A 26,462-nucleotide genomic window follows, 5' to 3' on the forward strand; every position below is an offset into this window, starting at 1 on the left:
AAGTCTTCAGGAGAGCACTCTTCTTTGTAGAGTTAATGGTAATTTGTGTAGAAAAAGAAAGGGGAAAAAAATATTGCATTCTTGTAACACTAGTTGTGTGAATATAGCTACAGACAGCCCAGAGAGAATGAAGTGTTAAGATCCCCAAAGGATCAGGAACTATTAAGTCATTGCCAGCCACTTGTCTAAGTAACATAGGTGTAAGATTAGAACAATACCCCTTCTATTTCTATTTCAGCACAGGAAATAGTATTTTGGAGAAAATAATATAGGTCAGTAGGTCAACAAAACATCACACTCCATAAAAAAAGGTTTGTCATCTATGAGATTGGTCACTATCTTTCAAAGTTCAGTTCACACAGAAGAAAGATAGAAGGAGATTATTCAGTGCTTGATATATCAACCTCCTTTACTTATGAATTCTGATAGCTCAGGTGTTTAGGTTTCCTTTAAATTTATTATAAGATGTTAGTTTCCTAGAGTTATAATGACCAATGAATTTACTCCTGTACAGATTTTTACTTTTAAATTGGCAACATTTACTTCTACAAGCTTCATTGCATCTTGCATGTGATTTGCCTCACTTATCTTCAAACAGTTAAAAGTTAGAATATAAATTTTTTCCTTTTTATTCAGTCCTTTATAATTCAAATGAGAAAATATCTGAAGCTATTAATCTGAATTATATAATAAATTAATTTTAGGATTCATTTTATCAGATTCAGATATTGAGTTGGTGATACCTGCTCAAACTTAGATATATCATTATTGGATACTGTCATTTTTTTCAATCACCTCCCTTAGTGTCTGGGTATTTCTTCTAAACAAATGGTGATTGAGGAGGAAGCCCAATTTCTTTAAAATAGGACATCTAAGCCAGGAAACATTAGCAGATTATTGTTCTGAACTGTAAAAAAAAATGAATAGTCAAAATATTTTTATTTCACCATCTTTACTGGATGAAGACCACTCATAACAATGATTTATCTCAGTTTTTGTGAGACTGGCCAGTAATTCTGTGGATGCTGCTGAACATAAACTTGAGACTCACAAAAAAACATAGAACCACAGAAAAAGGAAATTATTTCCTAACTTGTACAAAACAAATTAATTCACAAACGAACCTCAGAAATTTTAAATTTTAAAATTCTGAATTTTAAACACAGAAGATATTTTTTCTTCTATCACCTTTGTGTTAGTAATATAATAATATTAACTATCTGATCTCTACTTAAACCTAATGTTACACTATCTAAAACTATCAGGTATCCTAATGGAAATAGTTTATTTTTTTATTTCATTGATGGACATTAGATGCTTAACTGCATTGAGAATCTACATAAATTATGAAAATTTAGAGTCACCATATAAACAATCATATATATACTGACTTATTTGGTCAGTGAATAATGTTACATGTAAAAATACAGTCTAAGCATTTTGGCAGGACGTATTCTGGTTTTCTAAAAAAATACCTGATAAACTTGCTACAAGATTTATTTATAGCTACATTGCACAGAACATTAGAAATACGTATCTGGAAATAATCTAGAATTTTTTGATATGGAAATAATTGCTGAAATTTTAAATACTTACTGAAATTTACTTTTTCTCTGGTTTAAGATTCAACGGTACATTACAGTGATTTTCCAAATTAGGAAAGTAATTCAACAACTACATCAGAAACCCAAGACTTTATACTTATCTTGCTCCATTCTTGCCTCACTAATTGTGACTGCTCAGGTATTTCATCCAATTTTACATCAGATTTCCCATTCAAAAGCAACTCTGTGTAAGGACACATCCTTCTAAAAAAATTATGGTTTAATGCAAATGCTTCGTATTTCCCATATAAATAAATAATATGGTTAATTTTCTGAAATTTCCAAAAAGAGGAGTGTCAAAATTTGACACTCTGATCTTTATCAAGATTTTAGTGTAGCTCTGTGGTTTACCTAACACCAATTAAGATTCCAGAGAGGGGCACATAGAAAAAGTTCTCATTAAATTATATAAATGAGTCTTTTAGAAAAACTGTTGGTTTGAGCAGCCTTTCTGAGTGCAAGTGAGATGCTAAAAATGTTTGCAAATGCACATGAAGAGTTCAGCAATAAGATATTATCACTCCGAGACTTCTAATTTCTTTACTGCCATGGTTTAAATTTTGACTGTTATCATGAGGAAAGAATAGAGTCATCCCATTAGACTCTAGGGTAGTAAATCACATATTTACAAACCAGGGATTTAAACTGATAAGGTAGTATTTTACACACAACATGCTCACTTGAATACCCAGAATGAGTTGTTGGACATCTGTGCTCTATTACTAAGATTAATTAATCCACTATGATAAGTGTATTTATCCTGTAATGTTGCTACCACCAACACCATCAAATCAGTTATGTTTCATCTTTAATTTTGAGTTATCTGGTTCTTGTTTTAAATTGAAACTTTCACAGTATTTTCACATGGGCATTTTCATATTTCGTGGTGAGATTTCATTCTTGTAATGATTATTTTCCTGTTTATCTCTCAGTATCACATGAAAAATACTAGCTGTGATTCACTGTCTATGAGCTTCCAAGATTACATCATATGAGGTCATTTTACAAAGATGTGCTGGGACCTGACTTCTTTTTTTTGTCCCTTGTACTGTCAGCATTTATGCTATTTTTAAAAATTCACCTTGAGGAAAAGCCACATCGTATTTTTGTTCAGATCAGTGATATCCTTTGCTGTGTATGCACAACAATCTATAGTAATTAGAGAGTATTTATCTAAGTATAAGAATAACAAAGCTGTGCTGACAGTTCTGTTAACAATAGAAAGCAAATGATGTTTGAAGTTTATAAAAGGTAAAATCTCTTAAAAATATTAGTTTTACTTTTTAAGGGTGTTATTTTTCTAAAGGTTTCTGACAATATCTTGGAGAAGACCTACTCACATGAGTTTTTATATCACTTAATTTCAAGAAAAGACATCATCTGCATTCCTTTAAAAGTAACAACCTAAGATACATTGATGGACCCGATCTATTTGAAGTCAAGAGTGGCTGTTTCAAAGTACACCGACATGCTGACTACCTAAAAAAATTTGCTGCTTCAGATTTATGCTTTGCAATAGGCACAAAATATTAGACCAGACAGTAAAGAAAAGCAACCTATTTTAAACTGTAGAATTTTTGTTTGTTTCTTTGTTTGTTTATCTGTAAGAGGCATAGCAATGAAATGTAAAATTAGTGACTAGACTCTTTTCTTTCTTTCTGCAGACTCTGAAAATTGATTGCCAAAACTTACTGCAGAGTAGTACTGACACACTCCTGCTCCGTGCTTACAAAGAGTTAATAGTTCAATGGAGCCTGTTTCTCTCCATTAATCATGCAGTGTTGGCCTAAGTGTCATCTAGGAGCCCCCTATAATTGACTTGGTCAAGAGATGCAGGTGCTGTACAAACACGGAACAAAGTCTCCTCTTAGATCTTCATCTTCAGACAAAGGCCTGTACAAACACAGACTTGGTGGCTCACAGACATTCCTAGACTTTTCAGTGAATATTAGAATGTCTTATAGAAATTGTCAATTGAAAACTTTAGAAGCTACACTGAATAGTTGAAATATTTTAGCCTAATAGGTCAAGAAGAGAGATTGAAAGAATAACAATGTAAAAAGGTGATAAGTGAGAAATGGCAGAAGCACCATTTTTTATTTTCCTTTGGCATTAGACTATCCTCAGGGTAAAATTGACACTGAAGTTTCATCTTGTCTTCTTGCAGATTAGGTAATGAAGTCAGAGGCAGCTGCTTGTCTATCACTGTTATTGCTCTTCTGCATTAGCATTTGCAGACTAACACCAGCTTTGCCCTGCGACAGTGCTCTGCTGACACTCGTGTCATGTACAAGGGGGTTTTTCCACTTGCTGGTGGAACTTACTTGCTCCTGCAGAGTTCTGTGTGTGAAGTTTCTGTGAGCATCATTCATAGCAGGCTAGAAACCTCTTAGCATGTTAGATAGCAGCAAGGAAAAGTTACTCAGTGAAGGAGGAAGAGCTGGAAGCCCAAGGTGACAGCAGGGCAGGCAGTCACCCCACAGACTGCATAAGTGAAACAAGGCAGCTTTGGGGACTGTAACAACAGACAAATAATTGCCTACTGACTACCTGACAAATCCAAAAGAAGTTTGAGGTCCAGCCTCAGCAAATCAAGGTCAAAATCAGTAAGGTAATAGAGATTCAAATATATAGCTCAGGCACAGGCAAGGGCTTGCGAATAAATACATCTCCTAAGCCAGCATGCTGGGACTTCACAAAAATTCTTACAGCTCTTCACCACAACCTTGCCAATTTTCACAATAGTCTGATCCCAGATTATACTGCTATTCTCTGGATCCCTTTCCCCACCCACGGCGTGGGGCGGCCCAGTTCTAGTTCCATTTCCATCTGAAGAACCATTCCGATGTCTTGAAGGATGGGGAAAGGGAACTCCAGGGGTTTTCTCAGGGGTTTCTTCTGTCCCTGAGCCTGGAGGGTAGAGGTGCCCTCCCCTCCCCCCACGCACGTGGTCCCATGGCAGGCACAGAGACAGCACACCCGCGTGGAGAGGAGGCAAGAGAGGGTTTATTGTTGGGGATGTTACATTTTATAGGGTTCAGGAGGATTCACAGAGTAACCAATTAGAAGACTCAAGGGGCTTACAGGAACACCCAATCACAGGAAGGGGTTAACAAAGGCCAGTGGGAAACACCCCAGGACACCTTCCCAGGACATTCCTGAGATAACATTACCATGGGGGGTGTTGGGAAGAAGAAGCATGTGTTTGCAAAGACCACCAAAAGCCATTTTAAGACATGTTTAAACAACAGATTTCCCATATAATGCAGGTTTAGCGCTACACTATTCCATTCCAGTTATGATCTTGACAGTCAAACCCCTTGGTGAGGGAAGGGAAATTACAGACCTGGTTGGTGCACTGAGGAGCTTGATAAAATGTTTCTCAGTATCTTAGAACTTCCATCTTCAGTCATTCTGTTCAGCTAATTGAGCTAAGTAACTATTGTCATCTTTATGTGTTTCCTTTATGTAATGTTTATATCACATTACTTTTTGTTAATATGCTGCAATCTATATTAATGTTTTCCAGTAATATTTTCCTTAAATTGATGCTTTGCATTTTTTTGCGAAACAGACTGAACTTGAATTTTTCTTGGTTTAGACCTCTCTGAGGATTAGCAATCAGGATTAAAGGCACCTAACCTAAGTCTCTTGAGTTAGATTCTTGTCATCAGTCATAGAAAGGTAGTACTTTTTTTAAACCAGCTATTATTGCTGAAAATAAAGCAAAATGTCAGAATCATGAGCCTTACTTTAGAGCTGAAATAGAAATTTGTATGAAACCCTGTGTTGTAACTAGAGTAAAGAAATCTTTCTATTGAAGATCTACTGCCTGCAACCATTGCTCTCCAATTCTGCAGTTCTGTAAAAAGCAAAAATACTGATAACCAAATCCAAGGCACAAGCAGTGCTTTAGCGTTCCAGGAGAACCTTGGTCCATGTTTTTCACTGAAACACACTGAAAATCTTCAGTGCGTCACACCTAGACCAGACAGTGATGGTGTGACAACCAAACCCCCTTCTCAGACAGGGAAGTGTAGATCGGTGCCACCAGATAAACAAATGTGTTACCTCCAATTCTATTACAGAAGCAGTGAAAATGTGTCACGTTTGCTTAACATTGATTCATTGAATGTCTAAGAGGAGCACTGGCAGATTGATTTAATTAACAGATGTACGAGGGCTGCTGATGTTTTTCAGAGTGAAATTTCCTTGCCTTTTGCTACAACCTATCAGGATGTCATTCTCAGGTGATAGAATGACAAGATATCAGACGATCTGCTACAGAAACTTTTCATTCTCAGTACTCTGTCTAAATATCTGTGTTAACGATAAATCCTTTATCACAACCACATTTTATTCTCTAGTCTTGTGGAAAAAAAAATGCACCTACTTCCTGACAAAAAAGTCAATAATTGGATCTCTTGGATTTTCCTCCAAGATGAAGGAGATTGATTATGATATTCTTTTGTTTGAACATTTATTTCATGTAAACAACCAACTCTTTAGATGCATGTATTACAAACCTTGCTGTTGACCTGTTTCCTGATTTCCACTGACTTCACCTTGGAAAAAAAAAAAGACATAGTATGATCCAATCTAAGACAGGTATCCACCTTAAACTCAAATTGTAGGTGTCTAGTAGCAGTTCCTTAAATGCTACATCATTAGATGTATTTCAACTATTCATAAGAAAATCTAATTCACTTAAGTGCTTAAATTAGGCAGTTAGAACATACTTCCACAGGACTTAAAAAAGTCACCTTGGTACTAGTGCTGAAACACCGCATCCTTCAGTTACTCATTGTTTTTTCTGAAATTTGAGAGAGTGGACCTAAATTTTAGGTTTAGTTTAAATTCTATTTAGAAGCTTAAATTAGCAAATACTAATGTTGTGTATATCTGTGTGTGTGTATGTATCTGTGAGGAAGGGAGAAAGAAAGTTCTGTCTCCCCAGCTTATAAACCACTTCAAAGTATGAAGTAATAACATCTCCTTTAGGCCTGCTGTCATGAGATCATTGTCATTTTGAGGAAAAAACAGAAGCAGAGAGAATTACATGTTTGTGTTACATGTGGCATACTCATTGTTGAGGCTGAGAGCAAGTGACCTCAGATGTGTGTAGACAGGGTACTGTTCATGTAGAACTGTGTCCCAGACCATGTCATGCATGAGAGGAATGCCTTTGAGCAGATCCAGTGAGACTTTTAAGAGGTAGCCTATTTTTTCTGCACATTAGAACTGTTTACAAGCCCAAGGCCTTGAAAAAGATAGTTTTAGATCTTCATGTTTCTCTGTCCCTCTCACCCATCTATTTATCTAGTGAAGGCTTGAAGTCTGCAAACAAATATGATTGCTGATGAGGTCACAACTTAGAGGACAGTATGCTGAGTAATCAATGAACAACAGGGGAATCTAGTCCACTAGTCACAATAATTTTCATACTGCTCAATAGGTACTTGCCCTGAGGCAATTATACTTCAAGAGCTGATATATATGACCATAGACATATTCAATTTAATTTCTCTCTGTGGTGTTGATGAAAAGTCATGGCTGAAAATAATTTTTTATAAGGAAAGTTCTGCATATACAAAAGAAATGTTATATTTTGGTAAACAGCCTAGAATACCAGCAAAATTGTTTGTAGTGTCCCATAGGTTCTGAGCCATTCCAGTTACTCCATGCGGAAAAGGTGACTTTGAAACTTAGAGGTAATTCTTGGCAGTTTTCCTGAACTCCATTAATACTTTCATAAGGAAAATGACTGCAGCTAAAAAACAGGTATAGAAACATTTCTTAGTGGAAACTAAGTGTTTAAGAATTCAATGTCACAACAATAAACACAGATGCTGGAGGACATATTTGATTTGCATTGTTATAACCACTCCAAATGATAGACCTGTGACTGATGTATCACTGAATTATACTGAAATATGTGTTCAATGGAAATATATAATAGCAACATAACATAGACTGTCTTTCTCTCTAGCTAATGAAAGACTTATCATAACTGATATTAAAAAAAAAAATCAAAGAAAGTTTGTGGAAGCAATAGTAATTTCAATGAAAATTCAGCTTAAAGTTGTATGCCTAAGTAATTTCTGAGGAAACCAGACTCTTATACTGCAGAAGTAGATATATGAAAACGGATCTGAAGAAAATTTCCCCATTTTATTGACCAATGATGAAATATAAATGGGAAAATAACACTATACTAAATGGAAAAATTTTTAGCTGAATGCTCTCATGTACCACATACACCAGATTTAATTTTCTGAGGATGGCAGGTTTTAAGTAATTTTTCTCAGTACACCAAAGTTAACACATTCTAAGATACTCTAAAAGAGGACATCCACAAAGTATTTAAAAAGGCAGAAATTTACCTTGGGGGTTACCTTCACAGGTAACCATCAAGGAATTCTTGCTCTAAAATTATTTTTAAATTTTCTTTTCAAACTTTTTTTGTCTTCAAATTATAACATTCAACATTTTAGACTATTTATACATTAGTCTGTATTAACCTATGCAGAGTGATAGAAAAATACATAGTTTGGGTGAACTGTCATACAGCTTAAAATCAGGAGAAAAGCAAGAATGGATGCAGGTTTTTTTCATTAACGATAACATTTTAAGACGGAGTTTTTCCTTTTAAGAAAAAAATTACAGAGAGAAACAAATAGGAAAAGGAGGAAAAAAGGAAGAAGGATACAGAAGGGGAAAGTTGGAGGAGAGAAAACAAAAGAACAAGAGATTTAACTTCACCCCAAATGAAGTGTGGATAACATTTCTCTCCACTTAGGATCCTAGAGTGTCTGTGATTTGTGTCAGGACCCTAATATCAATGACAAGTGATACACCTGGATTCCTGGTTTGTCCTCAGAATTACTTACAGTTAAATATACCTTGACCTATTTCTTGGCCTCATTTATTTGAAAAATGAATGAGTTAACTAAAAAAAGAAAACTATTTTGCTGGTTTAATTTTATTAATTACTCTGCAATGCAAGGTAAAAAATTCATCTAGTTTACAGTCAAACTAAAGAAAAATAAATACATTGGGTTTCTGTTTATGAATTGATCTTGCACTCGGTCACACAATTCGACTCCTTCATTAAGTTCAACCAGAGACAACACCAAAGTGCCTCATAGAGTAAAACAGATCAATGACTTAAGCTCCCATACTGGGAGAGACCTGACCCCAAACACTTTTATTTGGTATCATGCTGGAATCTTTATGATTTTTCTTTGCCTTTTCTTTTTCTTTCACTTAATTGTTGGCTTGTTTCTGCATTATTTATTCCTCTAGATTACATGAACATGTGAAATGGGGCATGTCTCACTCTTATAGAATTAAAAAGGAATTTTTTCTTAGAAAGTACTTTATAAAGAGAGAAATGTCACAGCTACATATTCTTGTTAATAAAAGACAAAATTCCTTGGTGTTATTTCAGTTTATTATGCTTAGTTTGTATTTCATAAGTATCAGGTTTGGATTCATATAATTTGCTTTGTTGGATGAAATCATGATTTATTTTAATGAGTAATCATCCTGGCAGGTCTCTTCTACTCATATTTACATAGATTACATCATGTTCTAATTTAAATAATTCCCCTATTCCCCTTGTTTGTATAGGAAATTGAAGCCTTCCAGCTTGACTTTAAGGATTTTGTATAATTACATTCCTACTTACTTTTGGGATCTTGTTTTCTATTTTCCCATTCACTTTCAAGGATCGCTGCCTTTCTCCTAAACTCTTTTGGGAGCTTTTCCTCTACCACTTCCTTTTTTTCATGTTTAAAAGGGTGTAAAATGTGTGTATGGGGGTGTGCGTGCGCAAAACAGCCTTGGCATGGTAACACTGAGTCTTGCAGCCAACCTCTTGTGGAGTCCCAAGCCCCAAGTAAGTGGGAAGAGTAAAATGAAGTTCATACCAGTCACTGTGTAGTTATTATGCATGAACTGCTGGGAAGAAAGTTATGTCTTAAAACTGTAGCTTTATAGATTTAAAACATTTATCTCTGAATCCTTGAAAGAGTTAGGGATTTGCACCTTTTCTTTCAAGATCCATTCAAATCTCTTCATAGAATATTTCATGATGCTCAATAACAAGTAAACTATAATTGATGTGGGATCTCATTCCCAAATATTCTCCAATAGTTTTGAAAAACACTGTCATCACAGACTAGTTAACATACACTTTCGTGTGGTTCTACAGATTTTCTCTGAAAATTGTATCACTTTTCTTTCGTGGAGAACCCTGCAGAAGGGCATGGGGAAATTTAGTATATGTTCTCCTGTCAGCATAGTTACAGTACAGTGAAGTACAGGAGTTAAGTATAAAACATTTTTAAGTTATTTTAGATATATGGGGGAATAAGCCATGCACCTAACCTACCATTAAAGGGATACAACTATTGACTCTGTCCAATGTTATGTTCCTCATATTCCCAGTTCCAGATCAGTAAAGCTTTATAAAATTTCTGCTCAGTACTACTTCTATTATATTCAGTTCATCAAATTATTATGTTAATATGCAGTAAATTAATGTTTTAAGAAGAGAAAGTGGAAAAAGTAAATAAGTCTGAATGAGTGAATTACCTCTCCAAAGTAAAGGTGGAAAGCATTCTCCAAATTTCTGAAAGGCAAATAGAGACTTAAGACAAATAGAGAGTTGTGTCATTTTGCTGAAATCAAATTATGTATACCACAATGTATGTAGATGACATACACATTCTAGATGGCCATTACACTATATGAACACCACCCTTATTTCATGTTTCTTTCCCTCTGATGGTAAAGATAATCTTAGAGGCTTCTTAGTGATATTTTGCAATAGAGCAGAGGTGCACAAAATTTATGTCACTTTTACAATGTTGTAAAAATATATGCAAGACAGTAATGAAAGGATCTGAAACAAATGAGAATATCCATAGTAGCAGATCATACCATAAGTAAAAGAATGTCTTAAAGAAAAACAAAAGCTCTAGAGTTCTGTATTCGGAGATTATCACTGAGTCTTTAAAAATATTGACTGTTCCCACATAAAATTGGTCATGCCTCGACCTCTTTCACTATCTTTCCTTTTCCCTCACTCTTGTTATTAAATACCCTGAAGAAATACAATGGATATTTTCATCAAGAAATATCAATTGTTCTCTGAAGAGATGAAAATAACCCTACCATCTCATAAAAATGTTTTGTTTATTTGTACTCTTATATTTTATTCATTAATAGTTTTAAATTACATGAAGATATCCAATTATGAATAGCAATAGACATAATGACATCCCTGGGCCTTTACAGAATGTCTACTAAGTTGTCCCCCTTTTGTGAAAAACAAAAAAAGAAAACAATTAGAGGAAATGATCCATTATTCCATAAAGTTCATAGGGGTAAATTTCAGCCCTTTCTGCATTCCTAAAATAAACAAATAAAAGTGAATTGGACACAGGGGAGGAACTTCATTACATTTCCTAATAATGGCATATTTGAGAGTCCATTAAGAGCAATACACAAATTAGTCTCCTCTGTCAAGATCTCATTTTAGAGAAAAGACAGGGGAACGAGAAAAGAATAAAGATTTTGTAAGGATAGAATTTTCCTTTTTATTGTTATGAGTCCTTTTTATTAACATGTATTAATACTGTCCAAGACGACATTATTCATCAGTCCTTTTACTTAAAGAATCTTGACCACTCCTAAATGCATTTACATGCGCATAATATAATGGGTTTTAATTCCACACATAATGTAAATGTAAAACTTTCTGGTTTCAAAATACGAGGGCAGACATGGATTCTCTCCAAAATCTAGGTTGAGATGTACAGAGTATACAAAGCAGGATGCAAACTGAAGCAGGCATCTCTGTACAGCCCCTTCTTCAGTTGCTACTAACTCTGTAGGAACCTACATTTGGATGTCCTATTACTATCATACTTAACAGTTCTGTGACTATCTCATATGTACATTTCATCCAAACCCAAAAATTGTGATTCTGTGACATACTTTTCACAAGAGACAGTGTCAAGGAGATCTTCTCTATGAGATCAGATGCTGCTGAAAAATTCAGTGCTACACCTTGTTTCAGAGCATCACCACAGTGAAAGGAGCCATCAGCTTTCCTACGTGTAACTGAGTTCAGTGTTTTGGTACTCTAACACAGATCTTGTGAGCGTGCAATCATTTAGGCACTGTATTAGATTGGTCTGGAAGATGCTCTAGTTCCCTTCAATTAAAGGTATATTAGTGTGGCTAAAGATTTATTGGGTACGAGCAAAGCTCTCTAAACTACATGTTGAGACAGTCCTTTGGAACGAGATGTTACCTGTGCTACAGTTTGTGGTGATGGTTCTTACATTAAACTGCCTTTATCACAGCCATCAGATTTTCTGTCTACCTCACCACCATATTGGATTAAGTTTGTGCACTGTACAAACTTTGACATATTCATTTGTATACCACATATACTTTTGAAATATCAATGACTGTTTGCAAAACTTATTGATCAGATTTTGATGTGGACCAGATGTTTCTAAAATTCCCAGCTTTTGAGGGTGCTACAAGAATAAAATACCTTCATTATTAAAATACCTTCATTATTGTTAGGATTCTTGTCCTCTCCATTTCAGGGAAGATAAGGTTTGTCCAACCCTGACTTTTCCTTATTATTTATCCTTACCTACTTTATTCTAACAACTGAGTGTCTGTGTTTTACAGTATTTTTTAAATTAACAGGAAGTTTAACCAAACCACGTTTGAATTACCAACACTGATTGTTTTCATATAACGAAAGAAAGTTCAATACTATTCCTCTGGGTGATATAATTTATAAGGTCTTGAGAATACATTTGGTAACAGTCTCTGGGGATAAATTGCTATGCAGATTTATAGAACTTTGTGCGTGAACAGAAATTCAAACATTCCTCTTAGGAGTCATAACTTATTTCATTCAAGACTATGAAAAGGTGACAAAGTTGGGTCAAACTTACTGCAGATTTGCTCAGAATCCTTAGGGGAAATGAAAGAAATAATGGTTTCTATAGCAACTAAATGCACTAACATTATGCTTATTAATTACACATATGAACAGCAGAAATTGCAGGAAACAAAACTGTGATGAGTCAGGACCTCACACTGGGAACAAGAAGCTATTACTTATAACAAAAATTGTGAGTCACTTTGTTCTTTCTTAGCCAGTAGGAAACAATAGCAGTAAAGCAGAAGCAGCTAATCAGTATCTGGTGTCCATAGGTACAATTTGATGTCATAGTTGGATTAGATACAGTTACTCTAACATGTGAATGCTCTCCTTCTGGGTTGTTTTTGTCTTTTTTTCCCCCCCTTAATTGAATTCCCATTAGGTAGATTTCATCATAATATTTAGGACCATGGACATGTCTTCCCTGATATTGTAGTCACTGTCCATAGGGCAGGGCAGGATTTGGTACTGTAGGACCCAGGTGTTGTTTCGTTTGTTGTTTTTTGTTTGTTTTTTTTTTTAGTGGGATCTATTGATTGTGAAACTTCTGATGTAATACCACTTTACAGTGAATAGTAACTTCCAATACCTGGCCTTGTAGGTCTGTTCACACTCTTGCCTTTTGTCAGTGATATTAAATGCTTTCTGAAATATATCACATTTACTATTTTCTCTTACCTGTTACTTCTATAGTTCTGTCTCTATAACAGAACAAGAAATCATTTTCTTTCTGGCAACATCAAGTCTTTGTATACCTGATCTACCTTCTACTTGTAAAATCATTATTCTCTCACAAACCTTTACCCATGCAATCTCTCCTTTCCTATCCTTTTGTGATATTGTCTCTTAAATTACAACAACAAATTTTCAGGAAATGCTAGAGATGCAGCTATTGTGAAAGAGCCATAACGTTTGATTTTCTTTGCTGTTTTTGAACTTTATAGGAGATTGGGATAAAGAAAATGTTTGGAACTTTAAAGATCTTAATGATGGATTTCGGCACAACCAAATAGCATGCCTGGAACTAAGTGGCAGCTGACACTGGAGATAATAATTGCAGCAAAGAATGCCAGACTGCAGTGTGCCTATAAACTGAACAACCTGTCACTGCTAGTAGTTGTTTTCCTATGGAAGAAAGATGGGGTACAGCAATGTGAATTCTAATAGGAGTAGGAGCTGTGCCAAAGTGATTTCTGTGCTAAACTTCTCTTCTGCCCTTCTGATTTGGAGTTATTCTGCTTGACAGACTGCAAGTGAATGCACTTGATAAAATTTCTCAGTGCTGGAGGTTGTGGTATGCTGGTCCCCTTAACCTTTACCAGTTCCACCCTTGGCAATTGCCTTCATCGGGATCCTTACCAGCAAGGTTGTCTGCAACCATTTGCAGGAGAAATTTGGGGCTGGCCGGGGAGCGTTTGCAGCTCATTTGCAGGCAGATGTAATCTCATGCTGACCACAATCCAAGCCCACCTTCCAAATCAGGGCAAACCTGTAGCCACAGTCAGCATCACACCAAAGCCAAAGTAATATGCCCTGCTTGGAGTGCTTTATATTATGCCAGCATGCTGATCTGGGGATTGGAGCACAAGCAAAAACAGTTTGACTTCTTGCACGAGGCTGTTTAGAGTCATATACTTGAGTCCAGGTACCATTTTAAAATCATCTAAATCAGTAAAGGGAGCAGAATGGAGGTGAAAATTTTTCTTGGTACACCTCCAAGTTTTGAACTGTTTCTGTTGCTAACTAAACTGTTACACAACTAGACCCCATCACATTTGCTACAGCTGTGTGGGCGTTAAGAGTTGAAGAAAAAGCTCTGAAAGAGTCACATGGTGTTATTGCCAGCTTTTGAGGAAAGCTAATAAAAACAACAGCTGGGGCTGGCAAACAAAGAAAATCTAAAATCCAGTACAGAATAACACTGGGAAAAAGGTAAAAGTCTTTTTATTTGTTTGGGGTTTTTTCGTTTTGGTTTTTTTATTTGTTTGTTTGTTTGTTTTGTTGCCTAAAATATTCAGGAAAAAAAAACTCTGGGGCAATTTAAGGAAGAGATAAGAGAAGGTTTTAATGAAGATACAAACCATGCGAGCGCCCCCTGACCCGGGTGTTATAATTTTGTAATGATGTCCAGCCAACTCCCATTCGTCCATCCCCTGGCCTTTGCCCCATTCTACCCCTGACCCGCCCCTCGGGAATTGAGTCTGGGGGCATTTTGGGACCCTCTCTTCCTCATTTTCTTCTTCACAGCACGTAAAGTCCTTGGAGGCTTTCCAAAGTCCTGGGTGATATCTTGTTGTCCAGGCCAGGGGGCAGATGTTCTTAAACAGAATGAAGGACTACCTTGAAAAGAAGACTAAATATGCTACTGGAATTTAGGGGAACTGATACGGAATTGGGGTAATAGGGTTAGGTATATGTGTAATTACTATGCTAAAGGGTTGATGGAGGACCTCTCTCTTCTTTAAGCTGACTTCCAGCCCAAAGAGCTCAGCCGCATCTGCAAAGCAGGATGTTAAACGCTGCAGGGCTGCTTCTGTGTGGGCAACAAGGGCGGCGTCATCAGCATAAAGCAGCTCCCGGACAAGATGGTTTAAGGTCTTGGTGTGGGCCTTCAGTCGCCTTAGATTGAATAGACTTCCATCAGTACGGTATCGAATGTAGATACTGTCCTGATCATCAAGGTCTGCTGTGGCCCTTTGGAGTATCATGCTAAAGAAGACGGTGAATAGGGTAGGAGTGAGAACGCAACCTTGTTTCACACCATTCTTAATTAAAAAGGGCTCAGAAAGTGTGTTGCCATGTCTGACTTGGCCGTGCTGATCCTCATGGAGTGAGATGATCATTTTAAGGAACTTGGGGGGACAACCTAAAGGTTCCAAAATCTGCCACAGACCTTTTCTGCTCACAGTATCAAAAGCCTTGGTGAGGTCGACAAAGGTTACATAGAGACCTTTGTTCTGTTCCCTACACTTCTCTTGCAGTTGTCTGAGGACAAATACCATGTCTGTGGTGCTCCTGTTGGCTCTGAAACCACACTGACTTTCAGATAGAATTCCTTCTGCTATAGTGGGTATTAGTCTATTCAAGAGTATTCTTGCCAGGATTTTGCTTCATTCGCGAAGCCTAGCCATGAATGAGTGCTAAAGGGTAAGGGATATAATACAGCTACTTGTAAAGTCTACATTCACTACATAACTACTTCTAAAACCTATAAAAATTAAAAAATCAAAAACTCCAAGGCAACAGTTTGTTTGTTTTTTCCAAAGACTCTTTGCAGGCTGCTTCTGGTAGAGAAAATCTTCAGCATTACGGTATTTAAAATGGCAGCTGTTGGTAGAAGATGACTTCCAGTCTGTACCAGTCTGTGCATTACCATATTGTTGCAGCTGGTATCAATGAACTTCAAACAGCCTTCAGCTTAGCCAGGCACATCGCATTCAACCTTGAAGAATGATGCACTAGAAATGCATAGAAACTAATGGCAAGATTGTGTTTCCCTGTCAAAAACTCATACACTTGGGTAGGTGATCAACTCATAATTTTTACGTAGGAAACTTATCTGTGCAGGAACTCTATGAAAACAAAATGAAAAAAACCCTGTCTCTCATTGTGCTCACAGCCTGACTCTTCAGACAAATGAGCATTGCTTCCCTCAGAAAAATGTATGTTAGTTGGTACAGAATGCCTTTTAAAAACTCATACAGAAGAGCAGAGAATAAATAATAAATGATAATAGCATATGACTCAAAGATCTTTAGATCTCAAAATGCTTTGTGTAGCTATCTTCATAACACTGAGAGGTGAAATAATTTACTTTGCATCACACAGCTGATCATAAGCAAGACCAGGAATAGTAGCAAGGTATCTTGAGACCAAATCCACTACCCTGTCTCCAGGACTCATTGTGGCTTCCATTACTGGCAGATAATGAATGTGAGAGACAAAGCACTGACAGTCCTAAGCTACAGTTAGTCAAATATTGCCCAGTTGTTTTGCACTTGAGGTCAAGAGAAAATCATGCTTAGCAAATTCCAAGATTTTCTAGTTGATCTTTGATCCTTATTTTGATTGTTTCACTTACTTTAAAGAGAGTCTGAAAAAAACCACCAAATCTGAAACTGGTATTCAGATCTTAGTTATTAGATTTTCAAATTTCTTTCGAAAAGCATTCTGTCTTTAAAATTTTTAGCAAGTCAAACCAGTTGTAGAAATATGTGGCTGTAAACAAATATGACTTAGTGACAAATATCACTTCATGTGACAAGATCTAGCAGGCAGACACTGTTGAATTTAAGAGTTGTTGTTTTCATAAGTCTGAGTTTTTTTCTCCTATGTCTGTTCCCCTCCCTCCCCCCCACTTTAGAAGAGATTTATTTTTAAAGAACAATTACAAAATAGGAAAAATATATTTTCTCAGGGAGGCTACAAAACAGAGAAGGACAGTCAAATTTGTTTTGCATGGTAGAACTAACCCAGTGGCTCAAAGAATATACTGGTGGATATTGCACAAATGAATATATGTAGGACAGTGGAAAAATTCTGGAGATCTTCAGTACAGTTCACAAAAGACTTATGTAGAAGTGCCAATAGAGCCATTGTCCCCATAGAGCTTTATTGAAACCACCCTAGACATATAAAGAAGCAGACTGTGACCATGAGTAGATAACTAGCTGTAATAGTAATGGGAAATGTCACTAAATGTCATTAGAGCCTGACATAACCTAAATGATGGCAGTATGTTTAGTATAATGGAAGGATATAATGAGAATATGGCATTTCCTTTAAGGACAGTAGCCGATTCAGACCAGCAAATTAATTTAGCAGTAATGGCCAGCTGAGTAGGAAAGTAACTGGTTGTACTGCCAAAACCCCTTTAGATTCATAGCAAACCTACAAACATAAAACTTTTAAAGGAAAAGAAAAGCAATCACTGTTATGAGGTGCAACAAGAGGTTGAAGTGCAGATTGTGAGAAAAGCACTGTGATAAAGCCCATTTCTTTTACAGTTTTACAAAAGATAGATAACTAAGGTTTCTAGCAAATACGGTGAATTTTAGTTTATTCATAAGAGCCACAGGAATTATATAAATTCCACGGAAGTCTTCTATTTCAAGTGGAAAACCATGGAATCCATTTTATTCTGGAAATCCATTTATCCCACCGAGTTCACTGTCTGAATAGGGAAAATCGAGTAACAAGCAGGGTCTAAAGATTAGCTGTACCTTACTTTTAAAGCAGAAGCCTTATGTTTGAAGTGAAAGAAGAGAAAGATGCCTTTGCAGTTTGCTAAGGATTTGGTTTTTGCTCTTTTGGTTGGTTTCTTTTCTACCTTTATATCTTGTGATAAAGGGGTACTGTTTCTGAATAAAGAGAAGTGACAGAAAAAATTACAGTAAAAAATAAACAGAATGAAAATGTAAAAATTAATTTAACAATGAGGAGGCTTTTTAATAGTTATGCTATTTGCTCCTAATCATCAAATGATAAATAAGTAGATTTGCAAATGTCCTTAAAATAGCTCAATATTTATCAGGGATATCAGCCGAGAGAAATCACTGTAATTCTCAACTCCCTAGCTTAAATTTCCGGTAGTCCTGCTGATATTAGAAACAATGGAAACCGTTTTTCCAAACTGCAGTTATGAGATGGTGAGCCAAACGTGTTCTTGGAGCAACTCTGCTGAAATCAGTGACACAACACCACTAATGAGTTTAGCTTTATATGCTCAGCCTTTGTAGGGACAACAAAAGAACTCTGCACTGTACAGCAGGACTAAAGCCATTTAATCTATGATTTTAGGAAGACATCTGGATCCCTTTCCCCCCATGGTGTGGGGCGCACCAGTTCTAGTTCCATTTCCATCTGAGGAACCATTTCCGACAGCTGAATGTGGATAGGAAGGGGGGACTCCAGCATCAGGGCTTTCTTCAGGTCCTGAGCCTGGAGGGGAGAGGTGCTCTCCCCTTCCCCCACCCACGTGGTCCCATGGCAGCCACAGAGACAGCACACCGGGCATGGAGAGGAGGCAAGAGAGAGTTTATTGTTGGGGGGGTTACATTTATAGGGTTAGGAGGATTCACAGAGTAACCAATTACAGGTCGCAGGAAGGGGTTAACAACCAATAGGAAGGGGTTAAAAGAGTCCAATGGGAAGACTTGGTAGCTTCTCAGGACATTTCTGAGATAACACTACTGTGGGGGGTCTTGGGAAGAAGAAAGTATGAGCCAGCAAAGAGACTACAAAAAATCATTTTGAAGCATGTTTAAACCAGAGTTTCTCATATAATGCAGATTTACTACCACAAAGACAGAAATTGAAAACTGTGGGGAAATAGGAAATATGTCAGGTTTCTGATATGCATTAGCTATGTTACCTGCCAGTGCTGAAAATCTTGATCTCCAGTACATGTTAAAAACCTGACATTAGACAATAAAATTGAAAATGTTAAGAAAAACAAAAATTAGTTTTTCAAAATTCTCATCTATTTGCATATTCTAGGCTGCACCATCATGGGGCAGGACACAGTTACAGCATATTTCTGCCCTCCCCACATCTGTAGAACTTCCAGTGATTTTAATAAGAGAGGGAACAAGCACCATGTCAGGAGGTGAGACCATTTCTAAGAGAAAAATCTGAGATTTCCCTCCAGCTCTTGAAAAGTATTAGGCAATTGGGATTGTGAAGCTTCAGTACTTTTTTACAGAGAAGGTTACTTTATCTCCTCATTCTCTAAAATAAGTGAGAGTTACTATATTTTTCCATTAAAAAAATACATAACAAGAAAGAAAAGGTAATACTTTCCAGATATTTCATCCCCTGACTCAAAATAAACTCAACTTCTTTTGAGTTGCAAAGAAAGCGTGTTGATACTCTGGAGAAGCAGGAGTTCTGCTGTAATATTTTACAAAGGAAGATGGAATGGCAAACAATACCCAAAATTATTAACAGGGGATATTTAGCAGTAAATGAGCAGCTCTGGAGATTCAGGGATCATCTGTATTGTGTTTCCTAGAGAGGAGGCACTGAACCATTATCCCTCTTCCAAAACATACATTTTTCCATGGACAAATGAAAGCAGAAGCTAATGCCTAAACCGAAGTACCTTGGACCTATGGTAACCAGAATATGGTCATGAAAACTGCAACACGGTTTGTTTACCATGGAATTTGCTTAGACTGCTAAACATGCAGACAAGTTTTATCCTTGGTCAGATCCTATTCTGAGTGCCTGTAATGACAATGTTAGCAGAGAAAGACAGTGGGTTTAATCCAACAGTTCTTATTCATGGTATCTGCAGTCTTTGCTGGAGGTGTTGTGGTGAACATATTTTTTAGGGGTGGGATAGAAAAATAATGATTTTTTTGAAATAAAAAAAAAACAAAAAACAACAACAACAAAAAAAGGCAAGCAAGAAGGCAGCTTTTTGAAAAGAATCACATGTATACAACTTTGCTGTAATACACAAGGGAAGTTCATTCAATTAGACTTTCTCTGGAGGTCATAGCAAATAATTATTGTTTGTACATTCTTTGTTATCACACATCTTTGGAAGTAACCTCTTAAAATCTAGTAATTCAGACCCTACAATAGTTATTGCCATCCTGAGATAAAGAATAAAAGAGGGGAGTAGATTTGAGCATTTGTTTTTGGGTGGGATGTCTAAAAATCTGGGAGAAGAAAAAGTGATTCTTAGGCAGAATGTCTAAATTTCCCCAGCCAGGGAAGGTATGGTTTCACTCCACTGGGTGATCCAGTTAGGCATGGATTTTATTTGACTGAATGTGGAGTTGATAAACCATAGGTACCCACAGGCATCAAAACTTTCTGATACTGATGATGAGCACTGTCAGCTCAGATGCACTTCTGGATATTGACAGATAACCAGGCTAAAGACAGTGAAGCTCCAGATGAGAGATGGGCTGTTATCAGCACAGATTAGGGTCACTCTGGGCAGATTAAGGTAATTAAATTAAGTGTCATGAGAAGCTTCATAACAGGTGAGACGACATCTAGTACTTTTAGATATCTATAGCAGTAGATCATGACAGGGAGCAAGCAATCCAATCCTTGTCTAGAGCCTAGCAGAGTTTGAGGCGACAGAGTCCCAGTGTAGGTGGAGTTAATAAGAGTAATCTTGGTAGAACTGACATTAGGTATTATGAGTATTGTCAAACTGAGTTATGAATCACTGTAAAGATTGCAAATGCCACCTTTCTACAGAATATATAATTTTCAGGAGCTCTAAAATAGATATTTAACACATACTTAATATAGTATTGGAGATTTAAAGACAAGGGCAAACAAAGGAACATCTTTTTGTCACCTAAGACATATCTGCTTTTGTTTAAAAAAATGAATCTTTCTTATTACTCTTAGTGGTTTTTTCTCTCTTAAGCTGAGAGAACTAGGTCTAATTATTCATCTGCCTTTAAAAATAAAGACCTCAGGTCCCAGACTAGTTTCATATAATAACTAATGTGTTCAGCATCAAAGAAAAACAGCTTTGTAAATGACAGTCATCCCTTTTCTATTGTAATGTCACTGACCCACATCTGATTATAGAGCACATTTGCCACAGTGGTTTGAAAGGTCAGGAATAATTTTTGCCTCACAAAAGCAAGTCAATAAGCAAGACTGAGTTTAGATACACAGATAATAAAAGCAGCTGCTAACATTTCCTTCCAACAAAGGGAAGTCTTTTCATCTTTCATGTTTGTCTTAAGTATACCAGCTGGTTAAAAAAGGTTGATATTTATCCAGTCTTACTACAGAGCAATATCAGAAATGACAGCACTTTCCTGCATTTAGTGAAAAAAAAGTATATTGAATTATGTAAAGATACCATTATTTACATAAATGTTGAATTTTTTAGCAGATTATTCCGTAGCGGTACAAGAATGCATATGCATTTACATATAACAGATTCATTTCATAACATAGTATTTGGCCAGTTTAATTTGTTCGTCATCTATGAGTTTACCTATTTGCATGTTACTCCTAGCATTATACCATAAATAAATTAAAGACCACAGTGGTCTAAAAGAGGTTTGCTTAGAAAGCCACCATTTAATATTCTTGGTGTTTTTTTTCTCCAAGTCTGATGATTTACTTTTACATGAATCACTGCTATGTTTCTATCTTTTCTGCTTGCATTTTTGTTATAACCTTTTACAAATTACAGTAGATTTAGAAATGATTATTTGATTCACAGGAAGTCTATATATTATAACATTCATGACAGAAATCTTTGAGCAGAAAATTATTTCCTTCCCAACTGAAGACCACAAAGGCAACAGTTTCCTCCTCTAGAACTTTAGCACTTTTCTTTGTGCAACTGAGAGGAGGCAGTATGTTAACTGATGTTCGCACACGACATGACTGTGAGAAAAGTACATCTGTTGCTATCAGTTTTCAAGCCAGCAAATTGCTCACATATTTAATGTGCGAGTGGGCACACACAGTTCCATAAAAATTCCCACCTGCCTAGAAACAACTAGGTACTTAAGAGCTTTACTGATGGCAATGAGGAACCAAGTTGTATCACATCGTCTCCCATCCATCTTTAGGAAGAGAAATACAGGCGTTTATTTGCCTCTGCCATTACTTTTTCTTTTTTTTTTTTCTTTTTGTCCCAACTGTCCACCCAGGGATTTCATTATTAAAAAAAAAATCTCTACAATTTCCTGTTTTAACTTTTTTTAAAAGTGGTCATTTGCATCCCTTATGTTTCAGTTACACTGAGAGAAGAGAAAAGAAAATCTCAGTGGGGTTAAATAGTTTTTTCCATACCATTATTTCTGCATGCATTATTAGATGACATTTTTAGCCACAAATCCTATCAAGTAACAGTAAGTCAAAGAAACGCAGCATAGCCAGTAAAGTTTTATGAGAATTTTCAACATTTTCAGTGACCACAATTTTGAGGTTTTGTTTTGTTAGTGTTTGGGTTATTTTTTTGTACAGGGAATATTAAAGGATAAAAATAACTTTGGCATGAATGGACTTTAGTGCTATTTCAAGTCATATACATGCTGAAGTATTCTGCTGAATTGTATCCTTTCTCTGACTGGTAAGAATTCAGAATGCATTCATTTTGGGCAAGAATTAGCAATGACTTGATTTGGGTTACTTTTAAAAGTTTCCACTACTGCTTTTCAGTAGTGCAATTTACGTTCCAGATGAGTAGATCTCTATGAGATTGCTTACAATAATGTCAACCCTTCTTTTTTTGTAAAGCTTGTTGCTTCTCTCTAGTTGTTTCTTCTCTAGTATCATTTGCAGGCTAGTTTGAGACCTTGACATCAGGAGGGCAGCTTCACTTTGTAGTAGCATCTGTAGGATCAAGATAAAACCCAACACAGACTTCTCTACTTCCCCCACATGAATTAATCAAAATAACTGTGATATGAAAAGTGTTCTGTTGTTTTTCCCTTTTTCTCTTCTAGAGCTGCTTGTAGTTACAGTAACTTGTTAGTGGACCTTAGGGATCTGAAAACTGCATACCAGAGCTGGTTCATGCCAATTATTATGTTGAGAGATGAAACTGCCTTGTATCATTTCATTTGTGGATATGAACAGCAGGTGAATGTTATAGTTTCTGATTTCCAATTATAAATCACAGAGACTGAAATCTCAGTTCTCTGAGTAAGGGTTGTAAACGCACTGGAGTGTGAGGAGACTACTGTTGCTTGTTAAAAGGAGTCTGAGATTAGAGTTTATTGATTTGTTGTTTTTTGTTTTGGTTTTTTTTTCCTCACCTCCCTGTCATAGTTAGCTTTTAAGACCAAAATTGAAAAATTATTCACTCTCCAATTGTGTAAGCTGTGAGAAGCCACTGGGGTAGAGATTGGAGACCCAGAGCTCTGCCCTGTTACGTAGTTGCCTTACTCACTGGAGTGGTGAGTCAATTTTCTCTTCTGGCTTAATTGTCATCTCCAGAGGTGAGAGATTAAGTATATTCTTGTCTTAAAGTTCTTCCATATCCTGCAACCTCAGAGTCTCTTGTGGACTGATCCTTTCAAACTGCACATAGAGAGTAGATTAAAGCCCTTTGGAAAGATGAAGGCATTAAATGTACAGTTTCTATACTTGATCAGTGGTATGCTGGATAAAAATATTTCTATGGCAGTGTTCTTAATTCACTTATTTGTTTGTTTCAGTCCAGATTTATATATGTTTGTTATTTTTCTCCAGCCAGAATATTTATGCTTGAAATGTATCTGTGAAGACCTGTGTGATACCTGAGTCTACAGACTAGATTAACGTGGATGGGTAAGGGCTAAGATTCTTCAGCTTTTGATGGTAGCAGTACATAAGAAATAACACCAAAAGGACTGGATTCAGTTATTGAAGGGAAATCTTCAGAATCAGAACAATTTTTTTCTGAAATAGATATTTTGCTAGCCATATTAGTAGTCTAGTTTTGGGCTTCCCAGTGCAAGAGAGACTGTACTTACTGAAATGAGTGTCCCACATACCACCAAAGAGATCAGGGAGATGGATCGCACAACACAGAAACTGAAGTCCGCTTAGAATAAAAGACTGAAGGTAGACATAGTGTACTCTACAGTCACTTAAAGGAAGGCTGAGGCATCTTGCATATACACTGGGAAAGGACAAAAAACCATGATCAAAAGTTGCAAAAAAGGAAATTCTGCTAAATATTAGGAAAAAAAGATCCCCATCAGAGGATCCAGCACAAGAACAGTTGCACAGAGATTCTACATTCTTGGAGATACTCAAATTACTGAGCAATGCCTGGCTATGTGACCTAAGTTGTCCTTCCTTTGAGTTAGGGGGCAAAGGGAAGGAAAGGCTGTATTCAAGACCTCCAGAAGTGTCTTCTGACCGAAATCACTCTGTTTGTCTATAATTATCACTCTGTTATAATTCTGCTCTACAAATTCATGATTTATGTTTCTCCCGTGTTTTAAATTTGGGGGATTGACTGTGAAGGGGTAACTTATTCAAGTCATATGCTAGTCTGAGCATATATGGTAATTTCTCCTAATGATACAGTATCTTATTCTGCTTGTCCGTGCAATTTTGTCTAGTAAGGTCTATGAAAATTGTCACTGAGTAGGTGACATATAATTTATCTTATGTGTATGCATCTCATACTAGGCTATTTTTAGGTTTTTTTAATCCTATTGACTGGGGATCAGCAAGGACCAATTTGAATTTAGCTCCACTGACAAGTATGAGGAAAAAAGAATATTCAGCTCTTACTTTTACCTAGTTTTTCAGAGTTATAACATTATGAGATGTACATTCACTGTCTGCAAAATAGCCACATACTAATGAAATCCCAAGGTAGATTTACCAAGAGAGGCATAGAGTAGAATACTGTGCTTCATTATGTCTTATGTTTATCTCTGGTGCATTATGCAGGTTCAATAAGAGACGCAAAGATTTTTGAAGGAAGTAGCGTAAGACTGATTGTCTTCCACTTTGAGTAGCCTTTTGTTTACCTAATACTATATGTGCAGAACAGTTCAAATACCTTTAAAAGTTTCAGTGCCATTTAAAAAAGAAAAGCATAAAAAGTATTTTAAAAAAATTCTGAAATTTTGAGATCTTCTCACAGAATTTTTAACCAACTTCCTTAAAGCAATGAAATTACGCATCTCAAAATGTTGGGATTTTTTTATAACAGGGAATAAATAACACACTGTAAAGGTTCTATCAAAGTTTTGCAACTACATAGTTGATACAACATGGTGTTTCATAAAAGACTATTCTGATTTAGGATGAACTATGAAAATCAAAGATCAGTATCAAGAAACTGTATTTCTAGGTTGCCAAAAATATGATATAAGATATTGAACTTTTCAGCTCACTATATGAATATGTAATTATATACGTACTTGATTAAAAGTTCTTTGTACATTGCAGTATCAGAAAACGACACTTCTACTTTCTTTTTATGTATAGTCATGCTCTTTTTTTGATCCTTTTTCTTTCATATTAATTAGGTTTCCCTCTGTATAAGTCTAGAAATAACAACAGTTATGCAGTTTGAAACCCTTATTTTTTTTTAAGGAGATAAAATATTTACTGTGACTCCACTGACTGGACTCTACATTATTGTGCAAAGGCTGTCTGTTTGCTCTGCAACTATGATTCAATGGTTCTAGTTCCAGAGGTAATAACTTTCGCTGCTCTGTTGCTTAAATTTGCAATTAGACTTCAAAACTCACGCAGATTGTTACCATGAGCCTGGGAATAACTGCACCAATGAAATGGCAAAAAATAATCTCAAGTAAATGAGGAAATGACCCTGGGTCCTGTTCTGGTAACCCATCACCAGTAGCCAGTTCTACCTTCAGTCTCCACTGACACCAGTGACTTTGGGCTCATTGGCATTTGGGTTAGAGCAAGCTGAATAAAGTTACATACTACATTGGGGAAAATTTGGGCCCTTTAGTCACATTAGTAGCTAATTGCTCTGCATCACTGAAGTCAGAGCTTGGAAAGCAGGTAAAGAAGTGAAGTTTTGGATCCACTTCCAACACTGCATATATCATCTACCCTCATTCAGAGAGTTTGGGAAAACTACCAGATCAGAAAGGTTGTATTTTTGGAATGCCTATGAAAGGGTCTAGATGACTGTATACTTTGCCCAAGTGCCTTGCACTTTAGTGCTGTTCTATTCTAAGTAGATGAACCTTAGCCATCACTAAACAGACTGAAGAATCATCTGCTTTTGATAACGTGACCTGGGATTTCCAGTCAGGCATCCCACTAGAAATGTGGGTTGCTCCGCTTACAGAGTATGAGGCATGAACAGAGTGGTGTTCGTTGGGCTCCCTGAGTTCAAAGTAAAAGGAGAGGGGAAAACCTGTTGGTGAGAGTGCTGTTGCAGTCTGGTCAAGTGTGGT

This window comes from Chiroxiphia lanceolata, chromosome 5 (genome assembly GCF_009829145.1).
Source record: "Chiroxiphia lanceolata isolate bChiLan1 chromosome 5, bChiLan1.pri, whole genome shotgun sequence".
Lineage (NCBI taxonomy): Eukaryota > Metazoa > Chordata > Aves > Passeriformes > Pipridae > Chiroxiphia > Chiroxiphia lanceolata.